Source organism: Ranitomeya imitator, chromosome 2 (genome assembly GCF_032444005.1).
Source record: "Ranitomeya imitator isolate aRanImi1 chromosome 2, aRanImi1.pri, whole genome shotgun sequence".
Lineage (NCBI taxonomy): Eukaryota > Metazoa > Chordata > Amphibia > Anura > Dendrobatidae > Ranitomeya > Ranitomeya imitator.
This window is the reverse complement of record NC_091283.1, coordinates 458,385,098-458,401,365: the sequence shown is the minus strand read 5'-3', so window position 1 is coordinate 458,401,365 and position 16,268 is coordinate 458,385,098.

The following is a 16,268-nucleotide window of genomic DNA, read 5'->3' as shown; positions in this document are numbered from 1 at the left end:
TAGCGCCGGATGTCAGCTGCGATAGGCCAACATATTCCGCAGCGCTTTACAAATAATAGAGGGGATTTGTACAGACAATAGACATTACAGCGTAACAAAAACACAGTTCAAAATAGATTCCAAGAGGAATGAGGGCCCTGCTCGCAAGCTTACAATCTATAGTCAAAAAAGTCAACATTAAATTAATCCAAGAAAGCCCTTAAAAACCAAGAATAGTTAGATATGATACACATGTTGTATTAAAAAACTTTAGGAAATATTAACCATTTCATTATACAATGAGTACACTTTGTGAACTGAGAACAGAAAAGCCATTTAAAGGGTTATTCAACCTCTAATTTTTTTCCGAAAGGCAGGACAGGCTTTAAAACAGCAAAATGTGGCATGGGTACCGACTCTAACCCCTGGAGCTCGGGTGCTGGCCGGTCTGCAGGAGAGGAATCGGTGGCGTCCATTCCTCAGTCATCTGACCACTGAGGGCTGTGATTTGCTGCAGCAGTCACGTGACTGGAAGAGAATTACATTGGATATGTCAGTAAAAGAATAAAAACTGAAAATGTAGGCCCCTTAAAAAATAGTGAGGAAAGAATGGTTGTAGATGACGAGGAAAAAGCTAACATATTAAACACCTTCTTCTCCACGGTATTCACGATGGAAAATGAAATGCTAGGTGAAATCCCAAGAAACAATGAAAACCCTATATTAATTGTCACCAGTCTTACCCAAGAAGAGGTGCGAAACCGGCTAAATAAGATTAAAATAGATAAATCTCCGGGTCCGGATGGCATACACCCACGAGTACTAAGAGAACTAAGTAATGTAATAGATAAACCATTATTTCTTATTTTTAGGGACTCTATAGCGACAGTGTCTGTTCCGCAGGACTGGCGCATAGCAAATGTGGTGCCAATATTCAAAAAGGGCTCTAAAAGTGAACCTGGAAATTATAGGCCAGTAAGTCTAACCTCTATTGTTGGTAAAATATTTGAAGGGTTTCTGAGGGATGTTATTCTGGATTATCTCAATGAGAATAACTGTTTAACTCCATATCAGCATGGGTTTATGAGAAATCGCTCCTGTCAAACCAATCTAATCAGTTTTTATGAAGAGGTAAGCTATAGGCTGGACCACGGTGAGTCATTGGACGTGGTATATCTCGATTTTTCCAAAGCGTTTGATACCGTGCCGCACAAGAGGTTGGTACACAAAATGAGAATGCTTGGTCTGGGGGAAAATGTGTGTAAATGGGTTAGTAACTGGCTAAGTGATAGAAAGCAGAGGGTGGTTATAAATGGTATAGTCTCTAACTGGGTCGCTGTGACCAGTGGGGTACCGCAGGGGTCAGTATTGGGACCTGTTCTCTTCAACATATTCATTAATGATCTGGTAGAAGGTTTACACAGTAAAATATCGATATTTGCAGATGATACAAAACTATGTAAAGCAGTTAATACAAGAGAAGATAGTATTCTGCTACAGATGGATCTGGATAAGTTGGAAACTTGGGCTGAAAGGTGGCAGATGAGGTTTAACAATGATAAATGTAAGGTTATACACATGGGAAGAAGGAATCAATATCACCATTACACACTGAATGGGAAACCACTGGGTAAATCTGACAGGGAGAAGGACTTGGGGATCCTAGTTAATGATAAACTTACCTGGAGCAGCCAGTGCCAGGCAGCAGCTGCCAAGGCAAACAGGATCATGGGGTGCATTAAAAGAGGTCTGGATACACATGATGAGAGCATTATACTGCCTCTGTACAAATCCCTAGTTAGACCGCACATGGAGTACTGTGTCCAGTTTTGGGCACCGGTGCTCAGGAAGGATATAATGGAACTAGAGAGAGTACAAAGGAGGGCAACAAAATTAATAAAGGGGATGGGAGAACTACAATACCCAGATAGATTAGCGAAATTAGGATTATTTAGTCTAGAAAAAAGACGACTGAGGGGCGATCTAATAACCATGTATAAGTATATAAGGGGACAATACAAATATCTCGCTGAGGATCTGTTTATACCAAGGAAGGTGACGGGCACAAGGGGGCATTCTTTGCGTCTGGAGGAGAGAAGGTTTTTCCACCAACATAGAAGAGGATTCTTTACTGTTAGGGCAGTGAGAATCTGGAATTGCTTGCCTGAGGAGGTGGTGATGGCGAACTCAGTCGAGGGGTTCAAGAGAGGCCTGGATGTCTTCCTGGAGCAGAACAATATTGTATCATACAATTATTAGGTTCTGTAGAAGGACGTAGATCTGGGGATTTATTATGATGGAATATAGGCTGAACTGGATGGACAAATGTCTTTTTTCGGCCTTACTAACTATGTTACTATGTTACTATGTTACTATGCCTTTTTTATATTGTGGATGGCAGTTTAAATACAATTCTGAGGCTAGTCTTCATCTCTTATTTATGTAAAATACAGTAGAGCAGTAGATATGGCGCAGACTGGTACCTCCACAACATCAACATCACCTTTACATAGGAAAGGGGAAGGGGCGCTTTTTTACTTTTTACTTTATAGCTTTCTACAACACTTTCCATGTTATCAACACAAAAAGTAAAATCTGGCTTTCCGCAGATCAGGATCTCACAGAATCAGGAAGTAATAAGGATTCTACTGTAGTAAAAATTTTCTGCATTTTGGTCAGATACATATGAAGAAGAAAATGTGGTCATAAACGGAGAAGAAGAATGATACATAGGTGGGCGGCTTTTCTTCTAGGCATAGCATCCAGTATCGATCACTGTACTTTTTCCATACAGATATAAAAGGTATTCACGTTATTACATCTCAGGGATATGCAGAATATGTCAGGCCAATTATAGCCTAAGGACACGGGGAATAAACTTGAGGTGCATTTGCCATGGAACAAAAACAAATATTCACAGCCTTAAAGGGAACCTGTCACCCCCAAAATGGAAGATGAGCTAAGGCCACCGGCATCAGGGGCTTATCTACAGCATTCTTTAATGCTGTAGATAAGCCCCTGATGTATCCTGAAAGATGAGAAAAAGAGGTTAGATTATACTCACCCAGAGGCGGTCCCGCTGCGTTCCGGTCCGATGGGTATCGCAGTCCGGTCCGGGGCCTCCCATCTTCTTACGATGATGTCCTCTTCTTGTATTCACGCTGCGGCTCCGGCGCAGGCGTACTTTGTTTGCCCTCTGCAGTGCGCAGGCGCAGGGAAAGGTAAGAGAGGCCCGGCCCTTGCGCACTGCAGTACTTTGCTCTGCCCTCAACAGGGCAGACAAAGTACGCCAGAGCCGGAGCCGCAGTGTGAAGACAAGAAAAGGACGTCATCGTAAGACCATGGGAGGCCCCGGACCGGACTGCGACACCCATCGGATCGGACCGCCCCTGGGAGAGTATAATCTAACCTCTTTTTTATCATCTTTCAGGATACAACGGGGGCTTATCTACAGCATTCCAGAATGCTGTTGATAAGCCCCTGATGCCAGTGGGCTTAGCTCATTTTCCATTTTGGGGGTGACAGGTTCCCTTTAAACACAAAACTTAGGCGGTGTTCACATCTGCTTTGGAAGGTTTGTTAGATGCCTTGGCCACAGATTTCACCATAATTGGTGGTAAGAATAATGCAGCTTATGGTACTTTTCATCAGGCTAAAGTGACAGACATCAGGATGGAACATCTACGAACCTCAATATACGGTAAGTCAATGTGGTCTGTAAGTTGTCATTGATGTCCAGTGTGGGACTGATCTATTATGGTTTTCCATTTTGTTTGGAACATAATACACAATATATATACGTTAAGAAAGCTCTTTAATTAATTTACCATTTCAATGGAAAAAATCAAACAATATGTGTGTACATTTCAGCACTTTACTGCCAACTACTATATCACTGAAACAAGCATAAGTATTTTTAAGTTTGATGTTCACTTATTTTTGTTTTACTTTTATGGGCATCAATTTACGGTATAATGTCCCATTATCCAGTCCACGACTTTGCATTAGCCCAACCCAAAAAGTGGGGCTTTGAAAAACTTTGCATGAATGGAGGTCCATGACTGCCAATTCATTCTTATGGAATCCAGTGGTGCCCAGTACCCGGCTACCTATGGACAGTGTCCGTGAGCATGATTGACCACCACTTCATTCAGACCCAGTTCTCAGGATAAGTGGGGGTCCCATCGTCCAATCGGAAAGTTATCCTTTTCCCCATTGATAGGGAATAACTTTTAAACTTGAGACTACTCCTTTAAAAATATCTGACTGGATGCAACACGGGTAAAAGGAAAGCCATTTAAATTTGTCATTTATTTTTATTCTTATATTGATTATTCTGAATTTTTGTACAAAAAACGAACCGGTCGGCAATTCTGTAGCTTGCACTGACGTTATGTTACGTCAACAGAGCAACTGCTTCTCTTCCAATCTGCTCTGTTGACAGGGAAAGACTACAGATGTCATGCTGATTGATAACTGCTGGAAGTCCAATGTTAATCAGCATGACAACAGCTTTCACGCCCCATTGACATAGCAGAGCTGCTTTGCAGACGTGAAGCAACATAATTTCCCGCAGGAGCAGTCCGTGGCTGCTCTGAGCCAGTTCGACTTAAACACGCTGCAGCATGTTCCCATCACTGGTCATTAGAGTGGCGGTAATGCAGTCCTGGAGCTCATCCAGTGTTGCAGGAAAAGACTGCATGTAAACAATGTCATTGATGTACCCCTAAAGGACGAAGTCACACACTGTCAGATCGGTGACAGGGTGGATCACTTTCATACTGTCTTCGGAACACTCGCTCAGCGGTAACAATTGATTTACACTTCTCATACTCTAAAACACAAAATGCTTTTTCTTTCCTAGTCACCATTTTGGGATCTGATGCTGCCCCTGCCACCCATGAGTCACAAGCGAGTCTGCACGCTTATACTTTATATGCACGCGAGAGTTAGGCTGGGTTCACATTGCATTCATGGTGTCCGTTAGACGGACTACGTTACACCGCGGCATAACGCGGTGTAACGTAGTCCGGTAACGCCGCCATTGAATGCAATGTCGGACGCATCGCTAGCGCACGCCCACAGTGGGCGTGCGCTAGCCATGTGCCGTCAATGAGTGATGGACCCCAAGACGCGGGCTGCAGCGTTTCCGGGTCCATCACTGCTAGCGCAGATAGAGCTAGCAGATGCTCTATCTGCGCTAGCGGGCTGCCATAACGACACTTGCGTTAACAGAAGCCCGTTAATGTATGTGTTTAACGGGCTGCTATTAACGCAATGTGATCCCGGCCTTACAAACTCTGAGACCTATTGATACATTCATTATTTTTACACACGGGTAAAATTTATATATTTGCAGTAACATGAATGCAAAGCAGGATGAATCTTTTATAATCACTCTCTATATTGTCATACAAACAATAAAGTAACACAACCGAAAAGAAAATGATACCAGATAAAATGACGTTATCATGGGATCAGCCGAGCACCTCCTGTACATGGGGGCTTTCCTATGGCAAATGTCAGGGGAGAGAAGCATCAATTCTTCTGTCCTCTCCAGAGATAAGCAGCCGCCAGAAGTGTCTGGCACCACCTCTTTATACTCTCATCTTAGAGGAGACATACAAGTCGACTGACGGCATTAGAGGTGTATGGGCATCTTTAGATTTCATTTCCTATCAGAATTTTTGAATGATCAAATTGTGCTATATATCTATTGATCTGTTCATAATTTAGAATGTTCAGGAGGTTTTTGGCATTCCAAAGATTATTTTCCCATAGCCTCAGGCCCACACAAAAATAAAAACTGTGGAGCTGTTACCCTCCTGGAGATCAGTGACACCTTTATTTTATTTATTATGCTTCTGCATCGCCATCATATTCCGCAGCGTTTTACAGACATTATCATCGCTGTACCCAATCTGAATTCCCCATCAGTATGACACTTCTCGTTGCTGCTCCCAGTCTTTAATATTGGCTGCGGCAGTAATGTCACAGCGCTGCAGCCAATCACTGAGCTCAACCTCTCCTGCTATCTACATTGGCTGAACCAAGCGACTGGCTGCAGCCAATTTAATGACCGCTGCTGTATGTGAACACAGCCAAATAAATTCCTCTTAAAAGCTGCTGACATGAGACTCTTGGCAGAACCATAGGGCTGATCCTGTGATGTCTGAAGTATCTCCATGTAATAAGGTAGAGCAAGGAGAGTGCACTCTGATAGATTAACCTGGTGGTGGCCGGGGTAAAGGTTATATAGCATGATTCATTGCAGCCAGGGAGAGCTTGAAGTTGCTAGGATTTTAGGGAATGCAGGGGGCTCAACAGAGGAGTGTGAGTAATCTTTCAGGGAGAGAGCCAGGCTCCTGTCTGACTGCTGACTCCCCCCAGCCCTGACTCTCATTTCACTCACCATCCTATCTCAGCCCTCACTCCCTGCTAACTCCCATTAATTTATAGTGGGGAAAATGAAAGTACACCCTCCCCCAGTAACTTAGAATTACGTTTTCTTCCTATGTATAAATGTATATTTAACATCAGAACCAATCAAATATTGCAAGAAGTATGGTCATTGGAAACCATCTCATTAACTGATTAACGTCTTCTCGGCATGGCGAGTTTTAGGTTTTTGTTTATTTCTCCCCTTCTTCCAAGAGCCATAACTTTTTTTTTTACATTTTTCTGCCAGCATAGCTGTTCGAGGGTATGTTTTTGCAGGACAAGTTGTACTTTTGAATGACCCCATCCATTTTACTATGTAATGTAGTGGAAATGGAAAATGAATTCCAAGAGTGGCAAAAATTGCGAAGCAAAGTCTAATTTGACTATTGGTTTTTGAATTTCGCTTTCATGGCATTTATTATATGGCTGGAGTCACACACAATGTATAAATAATCTGTCCGATTTTGTCTGCTGGGAATCGCACAAATGATCTCCGTCTGGTGATCCGTATGTCATCCGTGTGCAATGCCAGGATGCGTTTTTTTCTCAAAAAATTATCCATGTGTCATCCGTATGGTGAGGTTCTCACACACACTTGCAAAATGAGCAAATAATGGCTGAGCCAATATCCTGTCACCTGCCCAATGTCTGAGAATCTCTCGCAAGTCACACGCATGGTCCGTGTGCTGTGCGTTTTTTTCTCGCCCCCATAAACTTGCATTGGCATTTCTCGGCTGAGATACGCAGACAATCGCAGCATGCTGCAATTTCACTCACAAGTGTAATATGGATGAGAAAAAAATGGAAGATGTGAGCTGTCCCATAGAGAAATACTGGTCAGAGTGCTATGCGATTTTTTATCGCATATCCCTCGTCCATATTACAGACTAGCGTGACCTCGGCCTATGAGAAAAGTAAGCTGGCAATATGATTCTCCAGGTCAGTTTGATTGCGGCAATTCCGAACATGCATTTTTTTTTTAAATGCAAATAATGAAAAAGTTCAGAAAATCATTAAAAAAATTAAATTGTGTCACCATTTTACGAGACACGTAGTGGTTCCATTTTTTTGGTTGGTGAAGGTGGGTGAGGTTGTGTTTTTTTTGTATGGCAAGATGATGCCTTTATTGATAACATTTTGAGGTTGGAATGATGTTTTGATGACTTCTTATTGCATATTTTGTGATGTTGCGGTGCCCCCAAAATTGTAATTTTACCATCTAGCTATTTTTCTTTATGCTATTTATCATTCAGGTTAATTCATTTTATATTTTGATAGACTGGAGTTTTACAGATGTTATTACTTGTACTACATACTATAACTATATGGCAAAAATTGAGATCTCCAACGAATGCCAGCCACAGACTGGTCTTTACAGAAACACCATCATAACAGGTTCGGTGGGCTTCAGCAGACTCCTCATGGTCATGGCAACCCCAGGGCAGCGTGACCCATAAGTCTCTTTTACAATGTAAGCCTATAGAGAGTAAGAACTAGGCCCCATGGATTTACATTGTAAACAAGACTTCTGGCTCATGCATAAAGTGAGCTTGCTAATTGCAACTGCGGTAACGTCACTGAGAAGAGCAGAAGAACGGCGCTGGATTCTTGATAGAGTGGTGATAGGTGAGTATATTAACAAACTCACATTACATTACATGCACATATACACACATGTAATGAATGCAAAAGTAAGTGGGAGTGCCCCTTTTACTCTTTATCGACATATGACGTATTAGTACGTCATTTGCCGGCTCTCTAAAGGTACCTTCACACATAACGATATCGTTAACGATATCGTTGCTTTTTGTGACGTAGCAACGCTATCGTTAAGGAAATCGTTCTGTGTGACAGCGACCAACGATCAGGCCCCTGCTGGGAGATCGTTGGTCGCTGAGGAAAGTCCAGAACTTTATTTCGTTGCTGGACTCCCTGCAGACATCGCTGGATCGGCGTGTGTGACACCGATCCAGCGATGTCTTCACTGGTAACCAGGGTAAACATCGGGTTACTAAGCGCAGGGCCGCGCTTAGTAACTCGATGTTTACCCTGGTTACCAGCGTAAAAGTAAAAAAAACAAACACTACATACTTACCTACCGCTGTCTGTCCCCGACGCTGTGCTTCTCTGCACTCCTCCTGTACTGGCTGTGAGCACAGCGGCCGGAAAGCAGAGCGGTGACGTCACCGCTCTGCTTTCCGGCTGACCGACGCTCACAGCCAGTGCAGGAGGAGTGCAGAGAAGCACAGCGCCGGGGACAGACAGCGGTAGGTAAGTATGTAGTGTTTGTTTTTTTTACTTTTACGCTGGTAACCAGGGTAAACATCGGGTTACTAAGCGCGGCCCTGCGCTTAATAACCCGATGTTTACCCTGGTTACCCGGGGACCTCGGGATCGTTGGTCGCTGGAGAGCTGTCTGTGTGACAGCTCTCCAGCGACCAAACAGCGACGCTGCAGCGATCGACATCGTTGTCGGTATCGCTGCAGCGTCGCTGAATGTGAAGGTACCTTAACTAAGATGTGGGCTCGCACACTGAACCTGCATCTTTCCCGGGACACATGACGGCTGATTTAATCAGCCAACGTGTAGCTTTAACAGCCATGGGTGGAGTAGAGCTCTTCCGGCGGCTGTTAATCAGTTAAATACCACAATCTCTGACAGCGTCATTTACTACGCGCCGCCAAGGGTGGTTATCATTCCACGTTCTTCTCAGCATGCCAATGACATGATCATAGGGCATTATGTGTTATCAATGCGATTGATGCGTTATCATGACAGCCGGGGGTCTGCTGAAGATGCCAGGGCTTGTCATTACAATCCTCCTTTGAAATCTAGCCCGGTGCAGGCATTCATAGGAGATTGTGATTTTCAGTGTACATAGTGTTGGTGCATAGTGTTGATGCACTACTATTATTATTTATTATTATAGCGCCATTTATTCCATGGCGTTTTACATGTGAGGAGGGGTGTACATAATAAAAACAAGCACAGTAATCGTAAACAATACAAGTCACGACTAGTACAGAAGAAGAGAGGACCCTGCTCACAATCTACAATGCATATACAGCTCTGGCAAAAATTAAGAGACCACTGCAAAATTTTAAGTTTGTCTGATTTTTCTCTTTATACAGTGCTGTGTAAATTTATTGGAACAAAACATTTTTTAAGTAAAATCGTAAGTTGGTTACCAGTCAGTGATTCAAACCAGTTTTAATACATAATAAATAAATCTTGGTCAACCAACCAGTGGAAAAAGGTAATTTTCAGAATTACGGTAGTATGTAACAGTGCATTATACCATTTTATTGTTAAATATTCAAAAATTGTTCTTTTATTCTATAAACTACTGACACAACATGTCTCCGAAGTTCCAAGCAATACATTTAGTATTTATTTTCTGAAAATGAGAAATGGTCTAAATAACAAAAAAATGCATTGCTTGCAGACCTCAAATAATGCAAAATAACAAGTTCATAATAATTTAGAAACAATACTAATGTTTTTTTACTTGGGAAGAGTTCAGAAATCAATATTTAGTGGAATAACCATGATTTTTAATCACAGCTTTCATGCGTCTTGGCATATTTTCCACCAGTCTTTCACACTGCTTTTGGGTGACCTTATGCCACTCCTTGTACAAAAATGTAAGCAGTTCTTCTTTGTTTGATGGCTTGTGACTATCCATCTTCCTCTTGATTACATTCCAGAGGTTTTCCTTACAAACAGAGTGATGTATTTTAAATGTTTATTTCTGTTAAACTTGATGATTATGGCTTACAGCTAATGAAAACCCAAAAGTCATTATCTCAGTAAATTAGAATAATTAAAAAAAACACCTGCGAAGGCTTCCTAAATGTTTAAAAAGTCCCTTAGTTTGTTTCAGTAGGCTCCACAATCATGGGGAAGACTGCTGACTTGACAGATGTCCAGAAGGCAGTCATTAACACACTCCACAAGGAGGGTAAGCCACAAAAGTCATTGCTAAAGAAGCTGGCTATTCACAGAGTGCTGTATCCAAGCATATTAAGCCTTTCCTTACCCGCTGGCTGCATGCTGGCCGCAATATTGGATTGAAGTTCATTCTCTGTCCTCCTTAGTACACGCCTGCGCAAGGCGTCCCACAAAAAACAAGCCCTCACATTGGCATTTTGACTAAAAAAAAAAAGTTATAGCTCTGGGAAGAAGGTGAGCACAAAACGAAAACGCAAAAACGAAAATACCTCCGGTCGTGAAGGGGCTTAATATGCTTGGATACAGCACTCTGTGAATAGCCAGCTTCTTTAGCAATGACTTTTGTGGCTTACCCTCCTTGTGGAGTGTGTTAATGACTGCCTTCTGGACATAAGGGACTTTTTAAACATTTAGGAAGCCTTTGCAGGTGTTTTTTTAATTATTCTAATTTACTGAGATAATGACTTTTGGGTTTTCATTAGCTGTAAGCCATAATCATCACGTTTAACAGAAATAAACATTTAAAATACATCACTCTGTTTTACAGGTAGGGGCGGCTGCATTAGCAGAGCTCTTGGGTGTAAAATGATTGAACCCCTTCAGATGGATTTACAGCATGGGACAAGACTGTAACGACGGAAGGTATGGAATATTGTTGTTTGTTTTTTTAACTTTGTTTCAGGTGACAAGGGTCTTCAGGTGGATTAAGAGTATAATAAAATATTAAAACAGCATGTGTCTTTATTTAATTAAAATACTTTTTAACCCCTTTCTGCCATTGGATGAACTATTCCATCCATGTGGGGTGGGCCTTACTTCCCAAGGACGGAATAGCACGTCCAGCGCTATCAGCCGCGCTCACGGGGGGGAGCGCGGCCGAGTGTCAGCTGACTTGCAGCTGACATCCGGCACTATGTGCCAGGAGCGGTCACGGACTGCCCCAGCACATTAACCCCCAGCACACTGCGATCAAAATATGATCGCAGTGTTCCGGCGGTATAGGGAAGCATCTCGCAGGGAGGGGGCTCCCTGCGGGCTTCCTGAGACCCTCAGAGCAACGCGATGTGATCGCGTTGCTCCGAGGGTCTCCTACCTTCCTCTATGCAGCAGGCCCAGATCCAAAATGGCCGCGGGGCTGCATCCGGGTCCTGCAGAGAGGTGGCTTACCAGCGCCTGCTCAGAGCAGGCACCTGTAAGCCTGGAGCTGTGCACGTCAGATCGCTGATCTGACACAGTGCACAGCAAAGTGTCAGATCAGCGATCTGTCACTTTACTGTGATGTCCCCCCCTGGGGCAAAGCAAAAAAGTAAAAAAAAAAATAATTCTTAAATAATTAAAAAAAAAAATATTGTTCCAATAAATACATTCCTTTATCTAAATAAAAAAAACAATAAAAGTACACATTTAGTATCGCCGCGTCCGTAGCGTCCCGACCTATAAAACTGTCCCACTAGTTAACCCCTTCAGTGAACACCGTAAAAAAAAAGAGTCAAAAAACAACGCTTTATTATCATACCGCCAAACAAAAAGTGGAACAACACGCGATCAAAAAGACGGATACAAATAACCATGGTACCGCTGAAAACGTCATCTTGTCCCACAAAAAATGAGCTGCCATACAGCATCATCAGCAAAAAAATAAAAAAGTTATAGTCCTCAGAATAAAGCGATGCAAAAATAATTATTTTTTCTATAAAATAGTTTTTATCGTATAAAAGCGCCAAAACAAAAAAATGATATAAATGAGGTATTGCTGTAATCGTACTGACCCGAAGAATAAAACTGCTTTATCCATTTTACCAAGCGTGGAACAGTATAAACGCCCCCCCAAAAGAAATTCATGAATAGTTGGTTTTTGGTCATTCTGCCTCAAAAATTGGAATAAAAAGCGATCAAAAAATGTCACGTGTATGTTTGATTTTGTGTATGTTTGATTTTTATGTGTATGTTTGATTTTTGTTACTTGTTTTATTTTGAATGGGGCAAAAGCAGGGTGATTTGAACTTTTATATACCGTATATTTTTCTTTTTTTTAATATGGGAGACTAGAAGCTGCCATAACCTGATCCGCTCTGCTACATACAGGCGATGATCAGATCGCCTGTATGTAGCAGAATTGCTGACTTGCTATGAGCGCCGACCACCAGGCGGCGCTCATAGCAATCCGGCAGTGACAACCATAGAGGTCTGCTGGAGACCTCTGGTTGTCATGCTAACCCATCGGTGACCTGCGGCCATGTGACACAGGCGCCGATGGGCGGGATTTCCGACGCGCTTGCCGGAAGCACGTGTTAAATGCCGCTGTCAGAGTCTGACAGCGGCATTTAATGATTTAACAGCCACAGGTGGATCACGGTTCAAAACAGCTGATGTGCTGGAAAAGATGTGGGCTCACCGCTGGAGTCCACATCAATGCAAGGGTGTCCAACATCAGCATACTATTATGCCTGATGTCGGAAAGGTGGTAATAGAAAGTTGATTGGAAGGAAAAAATGTGGTAGAAAAAGTGCACAAGCAATTGGGATATCTCCAGCCTTGAAAGGATTGTTAAGAAATGGCCATTCAAAAATTTGTTGGAGATTAACAAGGAATGGACTGCTGCTGGAGTCATTGCTTCAAGAGCCAGACGTATCCAGGACATGGGCTACAAGTGTTGCATTATTTGTGTCAAGCCACTCATGAGCAATAGACAACACCAGAAGTGTCTTACCTGGGCTAAAGAGAAAAATAACTGGACTGTTGCTCAGTGGTCCAAGGTGGCTAATAGCGGCAGACCACACGGTTGCTATGGGGCCCATGAGTCAAAGAGGTGGGCCCCCCACATCATAGATGACGATACAGTTGAAAGCAATGATGGAAGAGAGACATGATGCCCCCTCTCCCATCATCTCGCCTCTGCCTCTGACACAGCGGGCGCACAATTATGTCACTTCATCGCGCACCACGCTGTGTCGGGCAGTGGAGTTGCTGAGGTGAGGAGACGTGATGCATTGAGGAATGAGGAGAGGCGAGTATTGTATTTATTTATTTTTTAAATCAGTGAGTATGTGGTGACCATAATACTGCAAGACTGTGTGGCTGCATGATACTCCTATGGGGCTGCATGATACTCCTATGGGGCTGCATGATACTCCTATGGGACTACATGATACTCCTGTGGAGGACTATGGCGTGCATTGTACTATGGGGTGTGTATTATACTGTATGGAGCACTATGGGGTGTGTATTATACTATGTGAAGGACTATACGGTGCCTTATGGAGCACCCCCAGACACAGGGCCACGGGGTACTCGGTCCGGGGTTGTCACAGTGTCTAGACCCGGTCCGTGACCCTGCTAAGGGGCATCCAATAAAAGGTGATAGTGCGGAGTGCAGAACGCGAGGAATAACAAGGACACAGGGTTGCAGTTTCTTTACCTTTTTACTGAAGGTTTCAGGATTCGCAATCCAGAGCACTGCTAACAGGGCTGGCTGAGACCGGCCGGTCCGAAGGCACATCCAGAATTCCCTTTGCAGGTGGAAATCAGTGTCTACCTTCTAGCGCCTGTGTGTTGTAGTCCTTCCCTGCTGAGCACCACGGGATAGTCCTCACAACTGTCGTATCTGTCCTCTCTCTTCTCTCCGTCCCCCAGTATAATATGGCTAGGACGCACCCGTATGACAGGTAGGCCTGGAGTTATTCTGGGACCCTAGCGATGCCCCTCTCCCACGATTGCCTCCTATGTCCATTCAGGCGATTTAAGTTAGACAGCCAATCTGTAGTTAACTGTCCTGCCGCTGTTTGAAGTAATGCGTAGAGTCGGTTACTTCCTCGGTGCTCCGGCCACCAGCTACGCGCTTCAGTAGGATGTTGCCGATCTTGGGTCACGACTCCTACTGGCTCTATCTCCTTTGTACTCTGATCCCGTTTCTCACTGCTCCACAGTATCCTTCTCTTCGTGTCCTTTCAAAGATGCTGCCGCAAGGTAGTACAGGCGCGGCTCTGTAACAATCAGTCCTTTCTGCTAGGCCCCTGTCAGGAACCCCCTTCTGACAGGTCCTCCCTGGAGCTCTCCCAGGCTACTTTCTTCCCCAACTTCCTATCCGACCCATAGTTTTACCAGTGTGAGGAGTGACCTAGTAAATAGTGCCTTTTGCTCCCCCTAGTGGTCGGAGTGTGAAGTGTAATGTGTGCTTGTGATACCTGGTCAGATGAACTCCTTAAGTGCAATCAGACATAACATCACCCTCCTTAGCGGCAGAGCGACATTACTGCAACGACCAGGTCTCTTGGGCGCTGCACTTATACTATGTGGAGGACTATGGGGGTGCATTATGTAACAGAAAAACGACTGGCACATCCAAACTAGTGTGAATAGGTGCATACCAGGAGCAGCTACCTCCATATACAATATACAAAAAAAGGTTGCACTCTATCATGCCAAAGCATGTCGAATATGAAATATGAATAGCAAAATGGCTTTTTGAACATTAGGAAAAATATGAGACGCTTTGCACAGAATTTGGCCAAATAGTGTGAGCCCATCAACCATCGTCAAGGTGGTCTCATTAATCTGATGGGTCCCTGACCTCCCTGTGGGCTCACACTATTTGGCCAAATTTTGTGCAAAGCGTCTCATATTTTTCCTAATGTTCAAAAAACCATTTTGCTATTCATATTTCATGTATTTCATATTCGACATGCTTTGGCACGAGTACAACCTTTTTTTGTATATGGGGTGCATTATATTATGTGGAGGACTATGGGGTGCATTATAATAAATTAATGTGATTGGATTGTTTATGCCACAACAAAAATCATTGTTCTCAGCGACACATTGCCCGTTGAAAACTACAGATATGCTGCTGATAACATGATACTGTATGGGGACAGATTGATCTACTAGTGATCATTGTGTGCCCATCATTCTTCCTCAGCCAGTGTAAAGAGATCTGGAAACAAATGCCGAACGGCTTCAATATTGTCGATCACGTTCATTTAACAGCCTGAACTCAGAATATGTAATGCAGCTGAAATGTTTCTATGTAATGGTGCAATATGTGAGCATTTGGGGCCCCACTTTAAACTTTTACTCAGGTCCTCACTTTGTCTATAACCGGCTCTGGATAGGCAATGACAGTTGGTTCTCATAAAGTTCTATAGAGAGAACTGTAACTCTTGTTTCAGGTGACCTTACAGCAGAATGTTCGTGTCTGCCTCTTCTAGTTTCTCCCTCCTCTTCTCTCTCTCTTCTCCACAGAAATTTGAAAGCACCATCTGGTATCTCCTACCTCAGTAATAGGAAAATCTGTCCTCATTGAATACAGATTTTACTCATGAATTGAGAAAAACAGTAGCAAATTTCTCTAATAAAACATATTACTAAGTTGCCTATTTTCACGTGTACTATTGATTTAGGAAATTAAAATAACGGTTACTCTGTAAGGGTACTTGGGAGATATATGAAAAGTGCATCTGGTTTATAACAAATGGTATTTTGAGAAAAGAATATGAAACAATAAATTTTGGAATTTTCCTAAATGACGGACTTCTACTTTGTTCCTAGATGTAAAGAGAACCCAAAAAAGTTCTTGGACTTCTAATCCTAGACTGAAGAGAGAGGTGGTGTCAACCGGCACCAAGAGGGAAGTCTGTTTTATATTGGCTGCTTTACATCTGCTCATTAGGTTTGAACGATAGTGGATTACTGATCAGAATATAATAAAATGTTCTGAAATTTTGTGACATAGCTTGTGCTTTATATTCTCTCCATTTCAAGGTTTCTCCTACTAGTGATTCTCTAGAGATCTAATACTTCTCATGGATGAGTTTGTTACTATTTAATCCAGTCTAGACAATCCTCTGTGTATCACTAAACATGCTAGACTCCACATTGACACATTTATCTTGCAGCA